At 42.0% G+C, this 17703-nt stretch overlaps 1 protein-coding gene across 3 annotated transcripts in view; it reads right to left on the reverse strand.

Moving 5' to 3' along the window:
- The window catches only part of ZFHX3 (zinc finger homeobox 3), a 974639-nt gene that overhangs the window by 877776 nt on the left and 79160 nt on the right, over positions 1-17703 (reverse strand). For 2 of the 3 annotated variants that reach the window (XM_080646078.1, XM_080646081.1), the window contains exon 2: positions 8436-8490. The exons of the other annotated variant lie outside the window; for it this stretch is intronic. The gene's annotated coding sequence lies outside the window, so the exon portion shown is untranslated. The remainder of the gene's footprint in view (positions 1-8435; positions 8491-17703) is intronic. 3 annotated transcript variants of the gene reach the window in all.

Consider the following 17703-nt stretch of genomic DNA (forward strand, 5'->3'; position numbering starts at 1 on the left):
TCCAAAAGTTCCTTTTAAAGGCACTTCTATGGGAAAGGGCAGTTGAATATATCCTTCTCAAATTTAGTACAGTCCCTTAAGTTAAGCACCTTCAACACTGCTTTGCCTGCAAAGAGTTCTTTAAGGATGCTCTACTGAGGGATCTGTTTTGCCTGCTTCCTATTAAAAATGGCTCTTCGATGCTTTTATTCTTAGTAATGACATTCTGTTGTAGCACCAATATAGTTATATAAGCCCGTCGTTTCATGCTCTATTCACTTTCTGAATCTTTTAACCTGACCTTTCTCAGCTGAGAAAAGAAATACTATGGGTTTAAATCTATCTGCTATCAGCTGCAGCAGGGCGATTCTTACCCCAGGGCCCCAAACCTTCATTTCAGATGGACTAATCCGAGCCTCTTTTGGAGGCAATGTTATTTCCTTCACTACCTGGTTTGGCTGTGTTCTGAGCCCCAGTTATATTTAGGCAGTGGAGGGGAAAAATGGGGATATTAACCTCTAACACTGATGAAAATAATAGCCACAATAAAATCGGGATGAAAAATACAGGGGTAGTAATTATTCTCCTCTACCTTACCCCAGAGGAAATAGTTTTCAGATAGAGCCTAAGGAATCTGTGGAGGTCCCTCCATTGGGGGTTTTATAGGGCAGGTAGAAGGACTATCTGGGACCAGGAGAGTGTATCAGAGCCTCAGACAATGTGGCAGGAGTGATGGGGGCACCCAGTAGAATCCCACTTCTCTCCCTCAGTTCTTGAGAGGTTGAAAAATCGGAGGATGCAGGCTTTTGGAACCACTTCCCTACCCGTTCTATCTGGCAGCATCCTAGTGTGGAAAATATACTAGGCTATATTTCAAATAACCTAAACCAACTGGCAAAAAGTACTAAATTCTTGCTTTTGTGTCTAGCTCTTAAATTCCTGCAGACCTGACTTAACAGACAAGAGAGGGTCATAAAACTGAACCTGTGAAACAAAAATAGACCTTTCGGGACTTCTCATACATACACAGCGGGGATGCCAAAATCGCTTTCATTTTTTCATGTTTCCAATCGCGTTGTGCTTCCTCCACATGCGTGTGTCTGAGCAGGCATGGGGGAGCGGGAGTCTTTCTAGGCACAGGATGTCTCTCATTGAAGTGTGCGGGACTGCAAGGGCTGAACTCTGAGGGTCCCATCTTTCTGTAAAACAACTCCCCCTTGGCATAACCTCTCTGTTCCCATAATTAACGTCAGGCACCTAAGACACCACAACTTGGTTCTGTGTGCCCCTCTAACTGCTGGGGTTTAAAAAGGCTTTATGCTTTGAGGTTTCCTCATTCAGAAATAGAATAATTTAAATCTAAAAACACACACACATACAAATGCCTTCTGGCTACCAATGACAGGGAGTAGCAATAATAAAAAATAATAATAGTAAAAATATGCAACCGCGTTAATGCGAGGGACCTGGGGATGGGATGCAATAGCAGAAATGAAATTAGAGGGGAAATCACAATATTGCTGAAGTGCTGGAGTGCTGCTCTCACGCTAGACCAGGGGGATTGGGATAAGGTAAAGTTAATTGCATTTCCAGATGACAAACCTCTCACCTCTGAACTGAATGGCTCTTTATAAAAGCTATCAGTAATAAACTGTAAATCTCAGCCATGATTGCAAATAAAGGTCATCCCTTTCATGCTGCCACTTCCCTGGGCCTTATTACATTCCCGCCTGAACCGTTTCCACTTCTTAAGGTGTGCCAGCTGTCCACATATGCAATCAGCATGGCTTGCTTTCTTTATTTTTTAAAGCATGACATTATCAGATTTACATCTGTGTACCTTGTGCAACTGAAGTGGGCCAATCCCGTTCCTGGGAGGGGAGGCAGCACCCAGTAGAGGGATTCCTCTTTATCTTCTCCCATGAATGTGAAAGAGGTCCTGCACACCCTGTTTCACACTGCAATTGCCAGGCTTTGTAAGGAGCAACACCCCTCATCCAACACATCGGTCTTAATTGCTGTAGACCTACTTTTTTTTTTCTCTGTATATGTGGCAAGGACCCCTGTTCCCTGGATCAACAAGCCTCCTTTAGATAGCTGAGTCAAATTTAATTTAATGCAATTTTTAAAATACACATTAACTTCCATTCTGTTGGTGACACTGTCCCCAAATCCTATATTTGTCAATACTTCTCTCCAATTCTATCAACAATAATGATGGTGAATGTTTGATGAGCGCTTACTATATGCCAGTCTACGGTGCTGAGCATGAAACATTAATGCTCATCCAATCCTCACAACTGCAATATTTAAGTGCAATTTCACCCCCATTTTGCAGATAGGAAACTAAGGCTCAGTGCAAGGTGGAGATAGGATTTTTTTTTTCTCTTTAGATGAAGGGACCCAAAAGCATCCTGGAGAGACTAAGAAAGATTAAATGGTACAAAACAGCAAAACCAATTGCTGGATACAAAACCAACTTCAGCAGCTCACTCCCAGGATGGTAAGCAAAATCTGGAAGTGACCGTGTTGGGGAAGAGAAATAGGTGCACCCTACATTCCTATGCAACAACTCTGGTCTGAGACACTGCACTAACCACTGCACCACTGTTGAAGGGCATGCAAAAAAAAAAAAAAAGAAAGAAAGAAAGAAAGAAAAAAAAAGCATTACCCTTCAACCCAGAACGGAAGTTTCAGTTCTGATTCTATTCAAATGGCACCATTTATCCATTTGCCCACTTATTCATTCAATCACCACATGACAAGCAAGATAACACTGTGATATTTGTTTCTCTGTTAATTACCTTCCCTTGTCCACAAAAGTTGTTGTGTTAAACAAATGGTGAAAATACTTGCAAAATATTAAGTATTCTTCAAATGCATATTTAAAACCACAACAATCCCCTAAATGATGGCAGCAATGTATAATCTCCTGTTTTAACCTGGGTTCTAACTATTTTTAAAAATCAGACGGGAAAATCTATGTGAGAAAAACCACTGATAGACTTGCTTATTATCTACTCAGAGCTGCAATCATGTCCCGTGTGTGTGTGTGCCTCTGCACTGTACTAAAGTGCCAAACCATTTATAAAAACCTAAAACACCTTGTTCTTGCCTTCTAAGAGCTTACAGTTTCCTCTGATTAATGAAAATAGCATGGTAAAATGACAATGCAGGATTTACGGTGGCTCGAAATAGCACTAAGAAACCACGTCAATACAAAAATTATGAGCAACAATTTTTATCTGGGCTCAAGAAAGGTCAAGGTGACTTCTTACTGAGGTGTTCATAGCAAGGAGATTCTCTAGATCTTTGAATAAGGTACAGAATCTTGATTAATGAAAGAAGGACATTCTTATATCAAGTAATTAAAATGCAATGTAGATGGTAAGGAAACCTCTGAAAGGAGGAATGAGTCTCCTTCTGTGGAATATTAATCATGAAACTTCTAAATGGAAAATTCACAGCTGAGTGGAAAATGAACAAAGCTACTAGCAAATTCTGAGGGGACATGCTAGAACTAATTAGTTGTGTTTTCTCTGGCCATCGTAGGAACCTTGTCAGGAATAAGCCCTGAGTGTCCTGGGCTCTGCCCGAGGGTGGGGCCCAGCTGCAATCCCCAGGAGGTAGCCACAGAGAGTAGGAGACAGTCACCCGAGTCTCATATTTTGAGGACAGAAACTGGCACAGGACTTCAGCATTCATAAGTCTCCCAACATTTGCAAAAGTTTATCATGGGGATTCTGGGGAACACTTTTTTTTTATTGACAGAGCTCAAATTCACACATTCAAAGACCACAAGAGTAAAATCAGCGAGTCCAATAATTCCATATTGAAATGACACATACACCAGTTATAATGACTGTCCAGAAGTTAATTTTTAAGTTCCTGATGTGTATAATTCATCTGAAAAGAAGACAACAAGGAAGGAGGAGGAGGAGCAACAGCAGAAGGCAGTAGTGTTTCACTCTGGGGTTTGACTAAGAAGATTCAAAAAAATGAAGTTGGCTGTACTGGGTCCTAAAATCCTGCACAATGTTCATTTATTCACTCTCTCATTTACTCTGTCATGTCTGCTGTGTGGGGGGTGAAATATTTAGGTCCTACAAAGATAGATAAGATCTTCGTCTGTGAGGACCTTAAACCAAATACTAGTTTCACAGATGAAACTCTAAGGCATAGAAGCACAAGTCAATAACCACAGCACAATTGGAGCTACACCCTCATTGCACAGCAACAGACTCATTTCAGTTGAATTCTGATGTTGACTAATATTCCTCTGTTCATTTCTCTCAATTGTGAATAAGCTTATATTTTAAAGCGTGATTATGTATGCAGACTGCCTCTCATGAAGTGTAACGTAACTGCTAAGTGTTGGTACTATCCCAGGGCTGCTTTTTTTACACACCTATTTGCTATTTACAAGGAAGTCCCTGGGTATACATGAAAGGTAGTATCAGTTACTCAGTAACAATAATGAAGAAGACTAGTGTGTGAAAGCAACAGCTTTCATTTCTTCCATATTAAAAGCTTTAGCAGTGATTATGATGAGCAAAACAGAAAGGGATAATTTGCTTGGGAAGATGAGATTAATATAATTTGGGGCTTTGGAAGAGGCAGAGATGTTAAAGCTAATTATTTTATTTAACACTCCTGCCTCATTGCTTGAGCAAAAGAGCACCATATCTAAATAAATCTGGAATTACTAAGCTTCTTTTTTGTAGTATGATCCATATTTCTCAAACTTTAGCATTCATGAGAATTTTGTCTGAAGGTCCCATCCCCAAAGATTCTGACTGAGCAGCTCTAGGGTAGGGCCCAAGAATTTGCATTTCTAAACAAGTTCCCAAGTTTGTGAAGCTGCTGGTCTTGCAATCACACTTCAAGAACCACTGGTATAGATCAGGGTTTGACATTTTGAGAATGCTGCTCATTTTGTAAATAAAGTTTTATTTGAACACAGCCATACCCATCAACTACATATTATCTCTGGCTGTCTCAAACTGCAATGGCAGAGTTGAGTGGTTGCCATAGAGACCTTGTGGCCCACACATTTTAAAGTATTTATTATTTGGCCCTTTACAGAAAATGTTTGCTCACTTTGTGTAACAGACATTCAGAGCTGGAAGGAACTGTCTCTAACTGGATTCTCTATTTAATGACTGGCAAAACCTGCCCATGAAGTTGAGAAAACCTCACACTAGAACCCGGGCAGGGCTCCCATTGGCCAGTGCAGGGTCCTGGTCATTACAGAGAGAACCTCTTTGGTCAGGATTCATGCTTCAGATGCTCAGCTGGCAGCTGGCTTAGTACATGCTTCACATGCTACTTCTGCCTCCAGGTGACAAGTCTTTTTAAACAGCACCCTACTCCTACTGCATAGATGTGGCATCTTCCCTTGTCTCTCTGAGTTCCTTAATTTTTTAAATATATTTTCTCTGCTTTTTGCACTGTTTCTGTCTCCTCTGACTCCTTTTTCTCCTTGTTTGTGTCATCAAGATAAAGGCTTCCCTAATTGTCTGTAGAAAATTGTTCATTCATATTTTAAAATTAGATTCTTAAAAAGCTGTTGAAAGTTCTGTGTGGTGGCTTCTGCATTCAGGAGGAAACCTGGTTGTTCCTTTGGGATCCCAGCTGAAAATGTCTGAAGATCTTTCCTCTTGGAATGTTCAACTGACTCAGAAAGGAATTCTCCAGCCTCCAGCCTGGAAATGATAAGCCAGGTCAATAACGCTCTCCAACCAAGTGCCAGACCAGGCCAAGGAGGCCTCACCATTCAGTATGCAGCCTTCATTTAATCCCAATCTGCATGGAATAACCTCCCTCGCTCAGCTGTGCCTGATGGGCCAAGTCAGAACTTGCCAGCCTCTGATGAAGGGGTCTTCCCTTAAGGAGTAGGGGACTCTTTATATATCTCTTTTATGCAACTTCCAACCAGTTCCGTCCCCAGCCCTAAAGAGACAGGCAGTGCCTCCAAGAGTAGAATATTTCATGTTCTAGCACCTCCAACTGGCTCAAGTCTTGACTTAGCCTTTTGCAGACATGTAGTTCCTTTTTTCTGTCATCCACTAAATCATCAGTCCAGCTGCTTTCCAACTTCCAAACTTTAGATGACATTTCTTATCTGCCATCACTTCCTCTTCTGTTTGTTGTCCTTACAATTTTATGCTTTTTTAGACCCAAACTGTCATTTTAGCAAGGCTTTGAGAGAGAGCAGAGATAAACCCATGTGTTCAAACAGCCATATTTCTGAATTACGTCTTCTTAGGAGACGCCTGATGGCGAACCACTCCTATTCTATCATTGGGGCATTTGCTCTCTGGAATGCTAAGAAATGATCTAGACTGATTTATCCAGTGCAATATCAGAGGGGAAAGCAACCAAACAGTGTAAACCCTTCAATAAAGCACAAGACACACTATGATTAAAATGCACTCAGAATCCACATGGTGGGTGCAAGCATGGATCAACCTCAGCAAGCAGCCTCATGCGTCCCATTGTGGATGACGGAAGAAAATTGATGGCAACAATATAAGTACTGTTCAGCTCCTCAGGATGTTCCACAGAGTGGCATGTTCAGAGTCTCCTGGTTTCCTCCTCACTAACATCTTCATGCCAGCATTAGAATTTGGGTGGGACCTGGATCCATTAGGTATTCAAGCAGCATTTGTTTAGTTCTGGGAATGAAGGAGCATAAGTTTCATGCAGTTTCATCTTAATGAAAGTTTATTATGTTGTAAATCTGAGGTAATTTCAGGGGCTTGCTGCCTTACATGATGGATGCATTATCTGGTCTAGAAATCATAAGAAGTGACTTCATAATTTTCTCACTACAAATCCCAAAACTGGATAGACCTATTCTATACATCTGCCTAAATACCCCTACTGTATCCTTAAAGTGTGTGTGTGTGTGTGTGTGTGTGTGTATGCATGTGTGCACACATATATGTGCTCTGTATGTTTTTTGTATCATCCAGGGGCCCAGCAGGAAATAATCTGCACACACTCAAATGGGGTAACTAAGAAGAGTTTACTGCAGGACTACAGATTTCCCCCACTATCAAGTGTTCCCATGAAAACTTCAGAGTCAAAATGTCCTACAGCTAAGAGTATCCCCTGCTTTCCAAAAGTTCACTTTATGCCACTTTGCTTTTACAAAAGACCTACATTAATACCTGTTTTGCTAACTGAAAGAAAGCCAAAGAGGATTTTTGCTTGTACAAAAAAAAAAAGTTATTACCGTACTAATGTCTTTGTAAAAGCGTATTTACAGAGGTATGAGTTGGGTTTAGAGAGGTGAGCTGGTTTAGGGAAACCCAGAAGTGATGGAGCCATTAGGCTTGAAGGTGCCAAGTGAGGGCAGAGTTGCCAGAACCTGGCAAGAACAGTAGCTATGGGAGAGGCTGTAGATAGGAGCTCTGGTCTCCAATAGAGACATACCACAATTCTGAGCCAGAGGCAGGAAGCCAAAGGAATAAACACAGTAGTCCCCCCTTATCTGTACTTTTGCTTTCCTGGATTTCAGTTACACATGGACAACCATGGTCCAAAAATAGTAAATGGAAAATTCCAGAAATAAATAACTCATAAGTTTTTAATTGTGAGCCGTTCTGAGTAGCGGATTGAAATCACACGTTGTCCACGCCATCCCACCTGGGATGTGACTCTTTCCTTTGTCCAGAGTATCCACACTGGACATGCTACCCGCCCATTAGTCACGTAGTAGCTGTCTCAGTTATCAGATGGACTGAATCAGTATTGCAGTGCTTATGTTCAAGTAACCCTTGTTTTACTAAACAATGGCCCTAAAGCACAAGAAGTAGTGATGCTGGTAATTCTAGTATACCAAAGAGAAGCCATCAAGTGCTTCTATTTTATTATTACCTACTAGAGGCCTGGTGCATGAAATTCACGCACGGGTAGGTTCCCTAGGTCTGCCAGGCGATCAGGGCTGATTGGGGCCTTCTGACTGGCAGCCGGGGCCTTTCTTCATTCCGCGCCACCCCCTGGTGGTCAGCACACATCATAGTGAGCAATCAATCCCCCGATCTCCTGGTTGAACTCCCCAGAGGACACTTTGCATATTAGTCTTTTATATATATATACTAGAGGCCAGTGCACGAGTTTGGGTACAGGTGGGGTCCCTCGGCCTGGCTGGTGATCAGGGGCCCATTGGGGGAGGGGGGACTGGCCGGCCTGGCGGAGGGACTGCGGGAGGTTGGTTGGCCGCTGGAGGTTGGCCAGTTGCGGGAGGTTGGCTGTGAGAGCGCACCGACCTTCTGCATTGAGCACCTGCCCCCTGGTGGTCAGGGCGCATCATAGCAACTGGTCGTTTGGTTGTTAGGTTGCTTAGGCTTTTATATAGATAGATTCTTAATCTCTTACTTTGCCTAATTTATAAATTAACATTTATCACAGGTATGTAAATATAGGAAAAAACTGTGACACAACCTTACCTCCTGCCTCCCCTTCTTCTACTAAGCCCTCCTATTGGGCAAGCCAAACCAGAAGCTGCAAGACAAAAGAAGGAGGGGTTGCGGTCATAAATTCACCCCTCTGGGCACAGAGAATGTGGCAGAGCATGTAAAAATACCCAGCACAGGCATATACAAGAGATTCTGTACCCTTGGGCCCTTCTGAAGAAATAGAAAAGAGGGACAGGGGAAGGTGAACACCCATGTCTAAAATGACTTTACAATAGGCTCCCGTGGCTACAATGCTTTACACCGTATTTTATGTTTGTTACACGTTTGCTCTGTCCATTAGGCTGTAAATTCCTGGAGAGCAGGGGGCATGCTCTTTCATGTCCCAGCCCAGTGCTTAGCATAAAGAGACTAAGGACTGAATTGAATGTAAAAAATAACACCAGCAACAAATGACCTCAGTTTCTCCATCCACAAAATGGGAACTCAGAAAATGGGGAATGATCCTAAGCTTCATGACATCATTGACTCCAAAGTCTGTAATCTTTGGGCTCAAAATACATTAATGTCTGGAATAAAACGTGCTAGAAGGCACCTCAAATATTGTTATTATTTTTACTGCTACTATTATAGACATGTCCAAATAGGATCATATCTTTGGGGCGCTTTTGGATCATAGCAGAATAGCTGATCTGTTCTGTAATAAATACATTGCCAGGCAGCAAATGTGCAGTCAAAACATAATCAGTCAACAGAATATGCTTCTTAGGCCTCAAAAATCTCTCCCTCTCTCTTTCTCTCCTTCTCCCTTTCTAAAATGGACACTCAAGCCCTAGGCAACATAACCACTGAGGTTTTATTATAAAATACATTTCAAAATAATGGTTGCAAGTCTTGGAAGCAGAGAAGAAGATGAAAAAGAAGAAGTAAACAAGGCCTTTTTCTCCTACTAAATGATAAATTAAAAGCAGCACTTTGCTGTTCTGCCTCATTTATTATCGCATTGCACTCTCGCCGCTAGAGTTAAGGTTGTGTCAGCGTTTCCATTATAAACCCCTTTTTTCAAGGGTTTATAATTCAGCCATAAAAATTTGCTTCAGGCTGGAACTTGCCATGCAAAAGGTCTCATTGTGGGACCCAACTTGGGGGCAAATCTAAAGGAGGTAGAATTGAGTTAGCTGGTCTGAGGTTAAAATGGAAACAAAATAGGGTCATAATTATTGGCCCTTCTCTCAAATTCAGAAGATGTCCTGGATCTTATGGAAATACCAAAAGATGAGAAAGGGAGTATAATTTTTATTCCTTTGTGAAAACTATCATTATAGGTACAAACTAGCACGATACAGATATAAACTAAAAGCCAATTTATAGCTATGCTCCTGCATTTACAATTTACATCGCTATGAATTTACAAAACTAGATCACATATACAGGTGTCTGTTCTGCGGTTAGTTTATTTTACAGCAACTCCTATAAAATGTGAAAGAGGGACACGTGTGACTCAGCCACAGAGAGCTCGTTTCTGACCTTGAACGCTGATTCTTACCATCCCTCGTCTCTCCACCTCAAAGGTTACAATGCGCAAAGCACCTATGTTCGTATTCGTTTCCCAGATCCAGAGAAGTCCTAGCTGCCTTCTTCTGCGGCATCACCCGCCTCTGTATACACCTGAGTCCCAGATTCAAGCTGGATGGCCTTGTTCTGGTGGTTGTCAACCTCCATTGCAAGTCTGTTTTCCTGGGACGTTACACTGTACCCGAGACGTCGTTAGACAAAGAGTCATTTACCAAGTGGGCTACTGAAGTCAGTGTGCCAGTACTGCTCAGAAAACATTAAGCATACACACACAAAAACAACAAAACAAAAAACCTCATAGAGGGAAAGGGGGTGGAGTGAATAGAAGAGGGTATGGGGGGTGGGCGTAAATGGTGACGGAAGAAGACTTGACTTTGGGTGGTAAGCACACATACAATTTGCAGATGATGTATCCTAGAATTGTACACCTAAAACCTATATAATTTTATTAACCAATGTCACCCCATTAAATTCAATGAAATTTATTTTTAATGTCTATGGGCTTCAGAAAATTCCTTTCTTTTCTCTACAAAAGAGAAAAAAAATGGTTATTAAAGTTTTTTATTTATGCTGCAATCCATCGCAAAATAAATAAGTAAATAAATAAAGTATTGTCTTCTCAGGGCTTTTGAAAGTATCTTCAAATGAAGTCATTTGAGCTCATAGAAACCTTATAATGGTATAATGATCCATAGTTTACAGATGGGAGAATTAAGGGCAAGAGCTTTGTCTAATACCAAGCAATAAATCAACAGCAAAGCCAGGACAAAGAATCAAAATTCCAGACTCCTAATTCCACAGTCCAGGTGTGCTCTGACCTATGCTGGCCAACTGGCCATTCTTCATAATATTAAATAACAGCATGTGCTGGCCACAGATGACTTTAAATAGAATCATGATGTATTCAATATGCAGCATGAAAACTGACCATTTTTATAGCCATACAATAAAAAGATCTATTTTATACATTCACCCACTTTCATTTCAGAAATTGTAAAGTATACTTCAAGAAATGCAACGTGAATATGGGGAAATGGGCTTTTATTTCCAGGAACAGTAACCATGTGAGTACAATGTCATCCTAAGAAAGCACACCAAGGAATGTCTGCCCAAAAAACAGCTAGGCAGCAACAAGCATAATCTTATCTCACTCCAGCAACCAAGAAAGGAGCTAGCAATACTAAATCACAGAAATAACGTGAGGGGGGAAGAAAAAGACAACTGCAGACAAAATAAGAAGGGAAAGTTTTATTAATTCTAAATATGCTTTCCCCATTGGGTTTACACTAGCATTTGTCCTAATAGGTTCCAGATGTTCAGCCATCCTGTAAGTAGCTACCTAGGATAAAACAGTAGCTTGCCTTCTTTAAGTTAAGAAGGTGAAATCATGGACCTCGGGGCTGATTTACAGTTTAGTTAAATCAGAGCCCACAGCACGAACAAACGGAGATCCGAAAGCAGTGGGTGAAGGTGAAAATGGTTGTTAGAAAAGGCTGGTGGCTCAAGAGTTAATATCAACCTTTTCTTTGAATGCAGCCTTCTGTAGTAGCTAATGAAGGTAATGAAATATGACATGTAGTTTGGCCCTTGACCATGGAGTGCACTCCCCTCCCCTCTGTGCTGCGAACAAAGCCAAAACAGATGTAGCGACTTCTGTATGGTTTCGGGTTGACGTTTGTTACACAGAGCAGGTCACCATGTACATTCCCAGAACGTTCGCTTCTGACACACGCGGCATTATCTGAGAAAGATGCTGCCTTTGTTTGTGAGTGGGGAGAAAGGGGAGGGATGGAGAGAGCAGACAGGCGGACCTGAGATGAGATGAAATTACACCAAATTCCCCTCCTGTTCTTTGCTCCGGTTCTTGGCCATCCTGCTCCTGCCTATTTCCTCCTCCTGACCCTCTATAAACTGGAAAAACAAAAAAGCATTCTGTCCTTCAGGAGGAATAAAGAGGCAGCTCTGCGTCAGCAAAGCAGCTTTCAACAAGGCTGGATCTTATAGAAAAATCCCCCTGTACAGTTATGGCTGATCAATCTTTTAACATTAAAGAGAAGGAAATGATAGTGGTATGTTGGATCCAAGGATGATTTGGATTCTTATTTCTGAAAGTGGCCTGCGTTGGTCACAACTGATAAGGAGAAGACAGAATCTCCTCAGCAAAAAAAAAAAAAAAAAAAAAAAAAAAAAAAAAAATCATCAACATTTAAGGTTTTCTGACTAATGTCAGTATCTGTGTCTGATATCTCCTTGCAAGCAGACATGTCTCAAATAAATATATGCTTCTTGCAATATGAAGCACTTGGCTTGGCTATGCTGCTAATACTAACTGCAGCTGTGTTGTATCTAGTTACGTCCCTCCTGAGGGCCACTTGACTATTTGTGTGATTCTTTTAACCCCCAGGGGTCTCACTCAAGTGGTTTTCTTTAAGGACAATTCTATCAAGTCTTGGCCTGGTACAGCATCTATTCTTTCCAAAGGATCAGACTTTCAGCAAAGTTAGGTAAAAAAGAAGAGGAGGAGGAGAAGTCTTGACAATTGATAGCCCGTTTCAAATGTTATTTGTCATTCTCAGCAGAAACACTGACATGTGCCTTTTGAAAGGGGATACTATACCTTTAACCTTGAATCTGAACACATTCTTAATTTGGGATGCAAGCTGAGGTTCAAAAACGGATAGCCTTTGGGTGGTGGTTGGGGGAGGGTGTGGCTGGATTTATTTATGAGACGTGTGGAAAATTCTGACATCACATTCTAGAGCCATTATTCACATGTTACATGACACAAGATTGGCCCTTTTAATGCAGCAACATCACATAAAAAATTTGATTCTGTCCTCTGACAGCAGGCCGGTTCTCTGCTGCTCACCCACCTCATTACCCCCACCCCCAAAATGTAATCTTTTTAGGTTAAAGGCCACAAGAAAGTGATTTAAGTAGGCTATGGCTTTCATCAGACCCCGGAAAACTGGGTTTGGACCAAGCTCCCTCGTTAACAACTAGCTTCAGGAGGATGGGGATTGAGGGCTGGTTGGGATGGTAAATGGAGTCCCCAGCCCGCCCAAGCCCCTGTCAACCCTTCACCACCAGCTGCTTCATGATGGCTGGGTAAGAAATAGGTAGAGACTCAAAGTCACTCATCAATTTTAAGTCCTTTCTCCAATCATGTAAAGACATGTGAGACCTAATAAGAATCAGGCCTAGAGGGTAAAAGACACCCACACCTTTCAGGTGTGTCTTCTTTTATCCAAAGAATTCCTGCTCCCATAACTGGGTTGTATGTCCACAGACAATCCTGGAAGTACAGGCACCCCACGCTGCAAATGAGGGAACTGAAATTCTGAGAAAGTGGTCTGAGGTCATGCACATACAAGTGGCCTGCATATGACCTGAACCCAGGCTAGCCTTCTGACCCAAAAGCCTCTCATCTTTGCTCCATAATCAATTATTCTATTCCTTTTCTGCATCCAGCAGAAGTCTGTGAAGGGCCGGGAACCACAACGGGTGCTTTGATCTCATTTAAACAACGTTTACATATTGCACAGAAATGTCTGTGATCATACATCCCACATTCAAACCTTGTGCCTCTTGTGTCAGAATAACGTGGCATACTAAGGTTCTGAGTTCAGTTTCTAGGCAAATGAAGAGAAGATGCTCTTCATTACAAAAAAGTATCCGGTACCTAAAACTCCTGCCTTGCCATGCTATTATAAACACACCCAGGACTGAGTGGCTACATTTTTATTGCAAACAAAGGTAAGACCATTGAAGAGCAAGTTTGATGCTTGGAATAGGTACTGGCTCAAGTGAGAGTGAACACGGACCCCACACTGACACCTCTGGGACAATGGAAGTGGGGAGACGTGGCAGGCTCTGACCATAGTGAGGAGTCTGGGAGGAGGGGCAGATACCCTGAGCATCTGGCTTTAATACACATGCTGGGAAAACCCTGCCCAGAGTCCAGAGACTATCCCCATGACTGCTTTGTCTGGAAATGTCATTGCTTCAATAAAGCAGATGCATTCTCTTTGTTCGGAGGACCCACCTGCTAAGGTAGCCAAGGAAGTCTGTTTAACAGCTCAGATTGTCACGCTCAGGCTCAGATCTGAGACACAATCTCAAGCAAGTTGCAAACCAGAGCCAGTCTTCACTGGTTATGATGAGCATGAAAATGCAAACTGTGTTGGTGAGAGGTTAAAGCAGCCGTGGGCAAACTACGGCCCACGGGCTGGATCTGGCCCGTTCGGCTGTTCTATCCGGCCCACAGAGCTGAAAGAGTGGAGGGTTCTCTTGCTCTCCCCTTCGCTCCTTTACTTTGAATTTATATTAGTTCACACAAACACTCCATCCATGCTTTTGTTCTGGCCCTCCGGTCCAGTTTAAGAACCCATTGTGGCCCTCGAGTCAAAAAGTTTGCCCACCCCTGGAAAGGAAGAGAGAATCTTTCTAGGTTATTAAAACCCCGCTCGTACCTACAAGGACTGACACTATGTTCCATAAGATCTTGAAGAACAGAAATCACTGCCACTTCTGGTGAGCTTACAGAATGAGTGGTTCCCTGCTTTGATACTGGTAATTAATTCCTTTACTAACCCAGAAGTGCATTAGGAATTTCATTCTTTGACAACAGATGGTAAAGAGTGTGAGTTAAGAGATTCTTCTGAGTATGACTGAAGTGCAATCCTGCCTAGAGACAGCGGATGGACTAGATGACCTCTCCTGCTTCCTGATGTCAGGTTTTGCCTAGTGCTGCTGATATCAGTTGCTCTATGAAACTGACCATCATGCGTTTGATTTACAACACTGGCATATTCATAACCTAAAACATCTCTGAGTTTGGTAGATAGACAAGCCTTGCCTGGATCATAGCAAATGGGAAACAGCACAGCTTGGAGCCTTATTTCTAGTAGAAAGATTTGTTATATAATGTTTGAGCATATTATATAACAGGTAACTAATTTTCTTTTGCTTCTAAAATCCAAAGCAGAGAGATTTTTTTCTTTATCTGTGTTCAGAAAAAAAAAAAAAAGATTAACAAAATACTACAAAATATTGCCCAAACCATTAAACCTTTTGCACAGCCATTGTCAATTTAGCAATGACAATAAAACTCAAAGACAAGCAGAGAGGCAGAGAAGTATCAAGTCAACAAAACTCCTGATACCCCAACAATATGAAAAAATAATGTTATTAGTAGCAAAGAAATTAACCAATCTCCTCATATTCTCACTGTTCCTTCTTGCAGTCCATCATCCAAAGAAAACAGCCCAGGCAGTGGAAAATTACGATTTTTCAATGAAAGAGACCAATCATAGCTCTGTAGTTTTCATTTCAGAATGAGCACACATGTCACTTGAGAAGAGAAATGCTGGCTGGATCTAGAAGTCGCCCAATGCCACTGAAAAGAGGTAAGGCCTGGATAAAACTATGTTTCTGAGGGTCCTGGAAGGTGTTAGTTGCCTCTACATATCCTAGTAATTGCAGCCCAGGGCAGGGAATCAGCAGGCCAAGGTCAGCCAGAGGTCATGGCACCTCTGCTGATGGGTTCCATAATGGTGCAGATAATGCATGCTTGGGAGAGAGAGTGGGGACAACTACATAAAGAGATGGAGACGGGGACCAAAAATTGGCTCACAGCTTGTTCATGAAATCCCATTGGTAAAATCCTTTTAACCTCTGCCTTGCTGGAGCTGTAACATATCCTTGATCCTATATGACACCAGGTTGAAGAAGTGACAAAAAGCTGGGTACCCAGGGCCCCACCTGGTGCTGTTGGCTGAACATTTATAGTTGTCAAAAAGCAGAGAGTCAGTTTTCAGAGTTTAAGACCCAGGGAGGCCAATGGCAATTATAAGTCAGAGACGGACGAAATTTTCAAATCTGATTCATTGCACGAGAATGAAATAGAGAAGCCAGCCAGTACAGAGGTATGGACTAAACAGAATTGTGAAAAAAGAGCTCTGGAAAAGTCAGAAGCCTGCTGTCTCTTCCTGGCTCTTTATGACCCTCAGTTTCCTCATCTGAAAATTTGGACAATAAGAATTACTGCAAAGATAAAAAATGCTAATGTCTAGGCAAAGCTTCTGAAAACTTGAAAGCTTTCCATAACTATAAGGTGTTATTGTTATTGTTACCACTATTATAATGTTAAAACCAATTGTACATCAAAGACGTTCTAGAGAAAAATATCCTTGTTAAAGTGCTGGGGAGAATGTAAAACCTTGAGGGCATGTTTCAGAAGGAAATAAAGGAGGTAACTAAACTGAAATGCATTCAAGGCAGGGATTTGGGAGAGGGGAGCAAATGAGGAAAGAGGAAATGGGGAATAGGGAAGAAAATCTTGCAAAAGATAGAAAATGGGACCTTGAGTTGAAAGGGGAGCAAATGGTGATACATAAATGCTCCTATCCCATCAAAACTTCAGTAGTCTTACACACACACACACACACACACACACACACACACACACACACCTCCTGGGAATGCTTTGTCTGAAGGAAATTAAGAAACAGAGGCCTGTAGGCCAGAAGTAACAACAAGGATGCTTGAGCCCTTTGGAAATCTGCACAAGCATTGTAAAAGGCATTCTATTTTCTTTGGAAGGGTTGGGGCCTAGCCATCTTATCTAGAGATGTTAGGACAGTAAAACCCTGCCTGATGTCTGAATTACAAATGGCCTGCTAATATTAAGTCATCAGAAACACACTCCTGGAACACTATAGCAAGCTCTCCCCATGTCCAACGGCTGCTCTAAACTCCAAACGTCTTCGATGTTTCCCCTGAACTTATGTGTCTCTTTAAACTCTGAGGTAGAGTACAGAAGCGTGCCCATCTCTAGAACTGCAATCAGTGCTGTGCTCTCCAGTGAGGCCCACCAGGGGAGTTGGGAATACTCCTCTTTTCTAATAGAAATCTGGGATCTGCACCCCGCACACAGCAGGCTTGAGAGATGTACTTCCTCTCTGACCCTCCATCTTTTCATCTAAAAATGGGGCTGATTAATAGTCACTTCAAAGGGCTGAAATGATGATTATATGAGTAATACTTATAAAAGTGTTGTTGAAAATGGTAGAATACAATGTAAGGATAAAATTATGTACATCTTGTTTAGAAGCTCACAGGCGAATTCCCAAGTAGGCCCATAGAGCAAACAGTGAGCACTCAGGATGTGACTGTAACACATCTAGATACAGAACTAGAACTGTGGCAGGTTCCTCTCACCTTCCCTCTGGGCAGCCTTCTCGCTCATAAAGGTGGAAAAGGGAAGAGATATGCTCATTTTGCTCAGGAAGTTGGTACCCAAGCTCCTTACATACCTGTTGCTTCGTACATCCCCTTGAGGCAACTAAAACTCCACAAAGAACCTCCATGGGGAGGAAACAGCCTCCTCCCTTCCTCTCAGGAATAAAAGGGACCAGGAAAGCAACTCAACTTGAGCTACAGTTCTGCCTTGAAACCTCCCCAGCAGATGTGGAAACAGGAAAGGATAAACCCCAAAGGCCATCTTCTGTCTCTGGGTTTGACACTGCTTCCAGCTAAGGTGTGAAGAATGTGGGAGAGGAAACGAAATTCATTCTCCTTATTAAAAGAATCAAAAGACACAACATGGATTTTTGCCCTTCATTCCCAAACTGTCACAATAATACTAACAACAACTCAGTGCAGAAATCACCAGTGGGAGGGTTATTACTGCCTGATGAATCACATGAGCGTCTTTGTTAGGGAC

The sequence above is a fragment of the Plecotus auritus genome, assembly GCF_963455305.1.
Source record: "Plecotus auritus genome assembly, chromosome: 10".
NCBI classification, from domain to species: Eukaryota; Metazoa; Chordata; class Mammalia; order Chiroptera; family Vespertilionidae; genus Plecotus; species Plecotus auritus.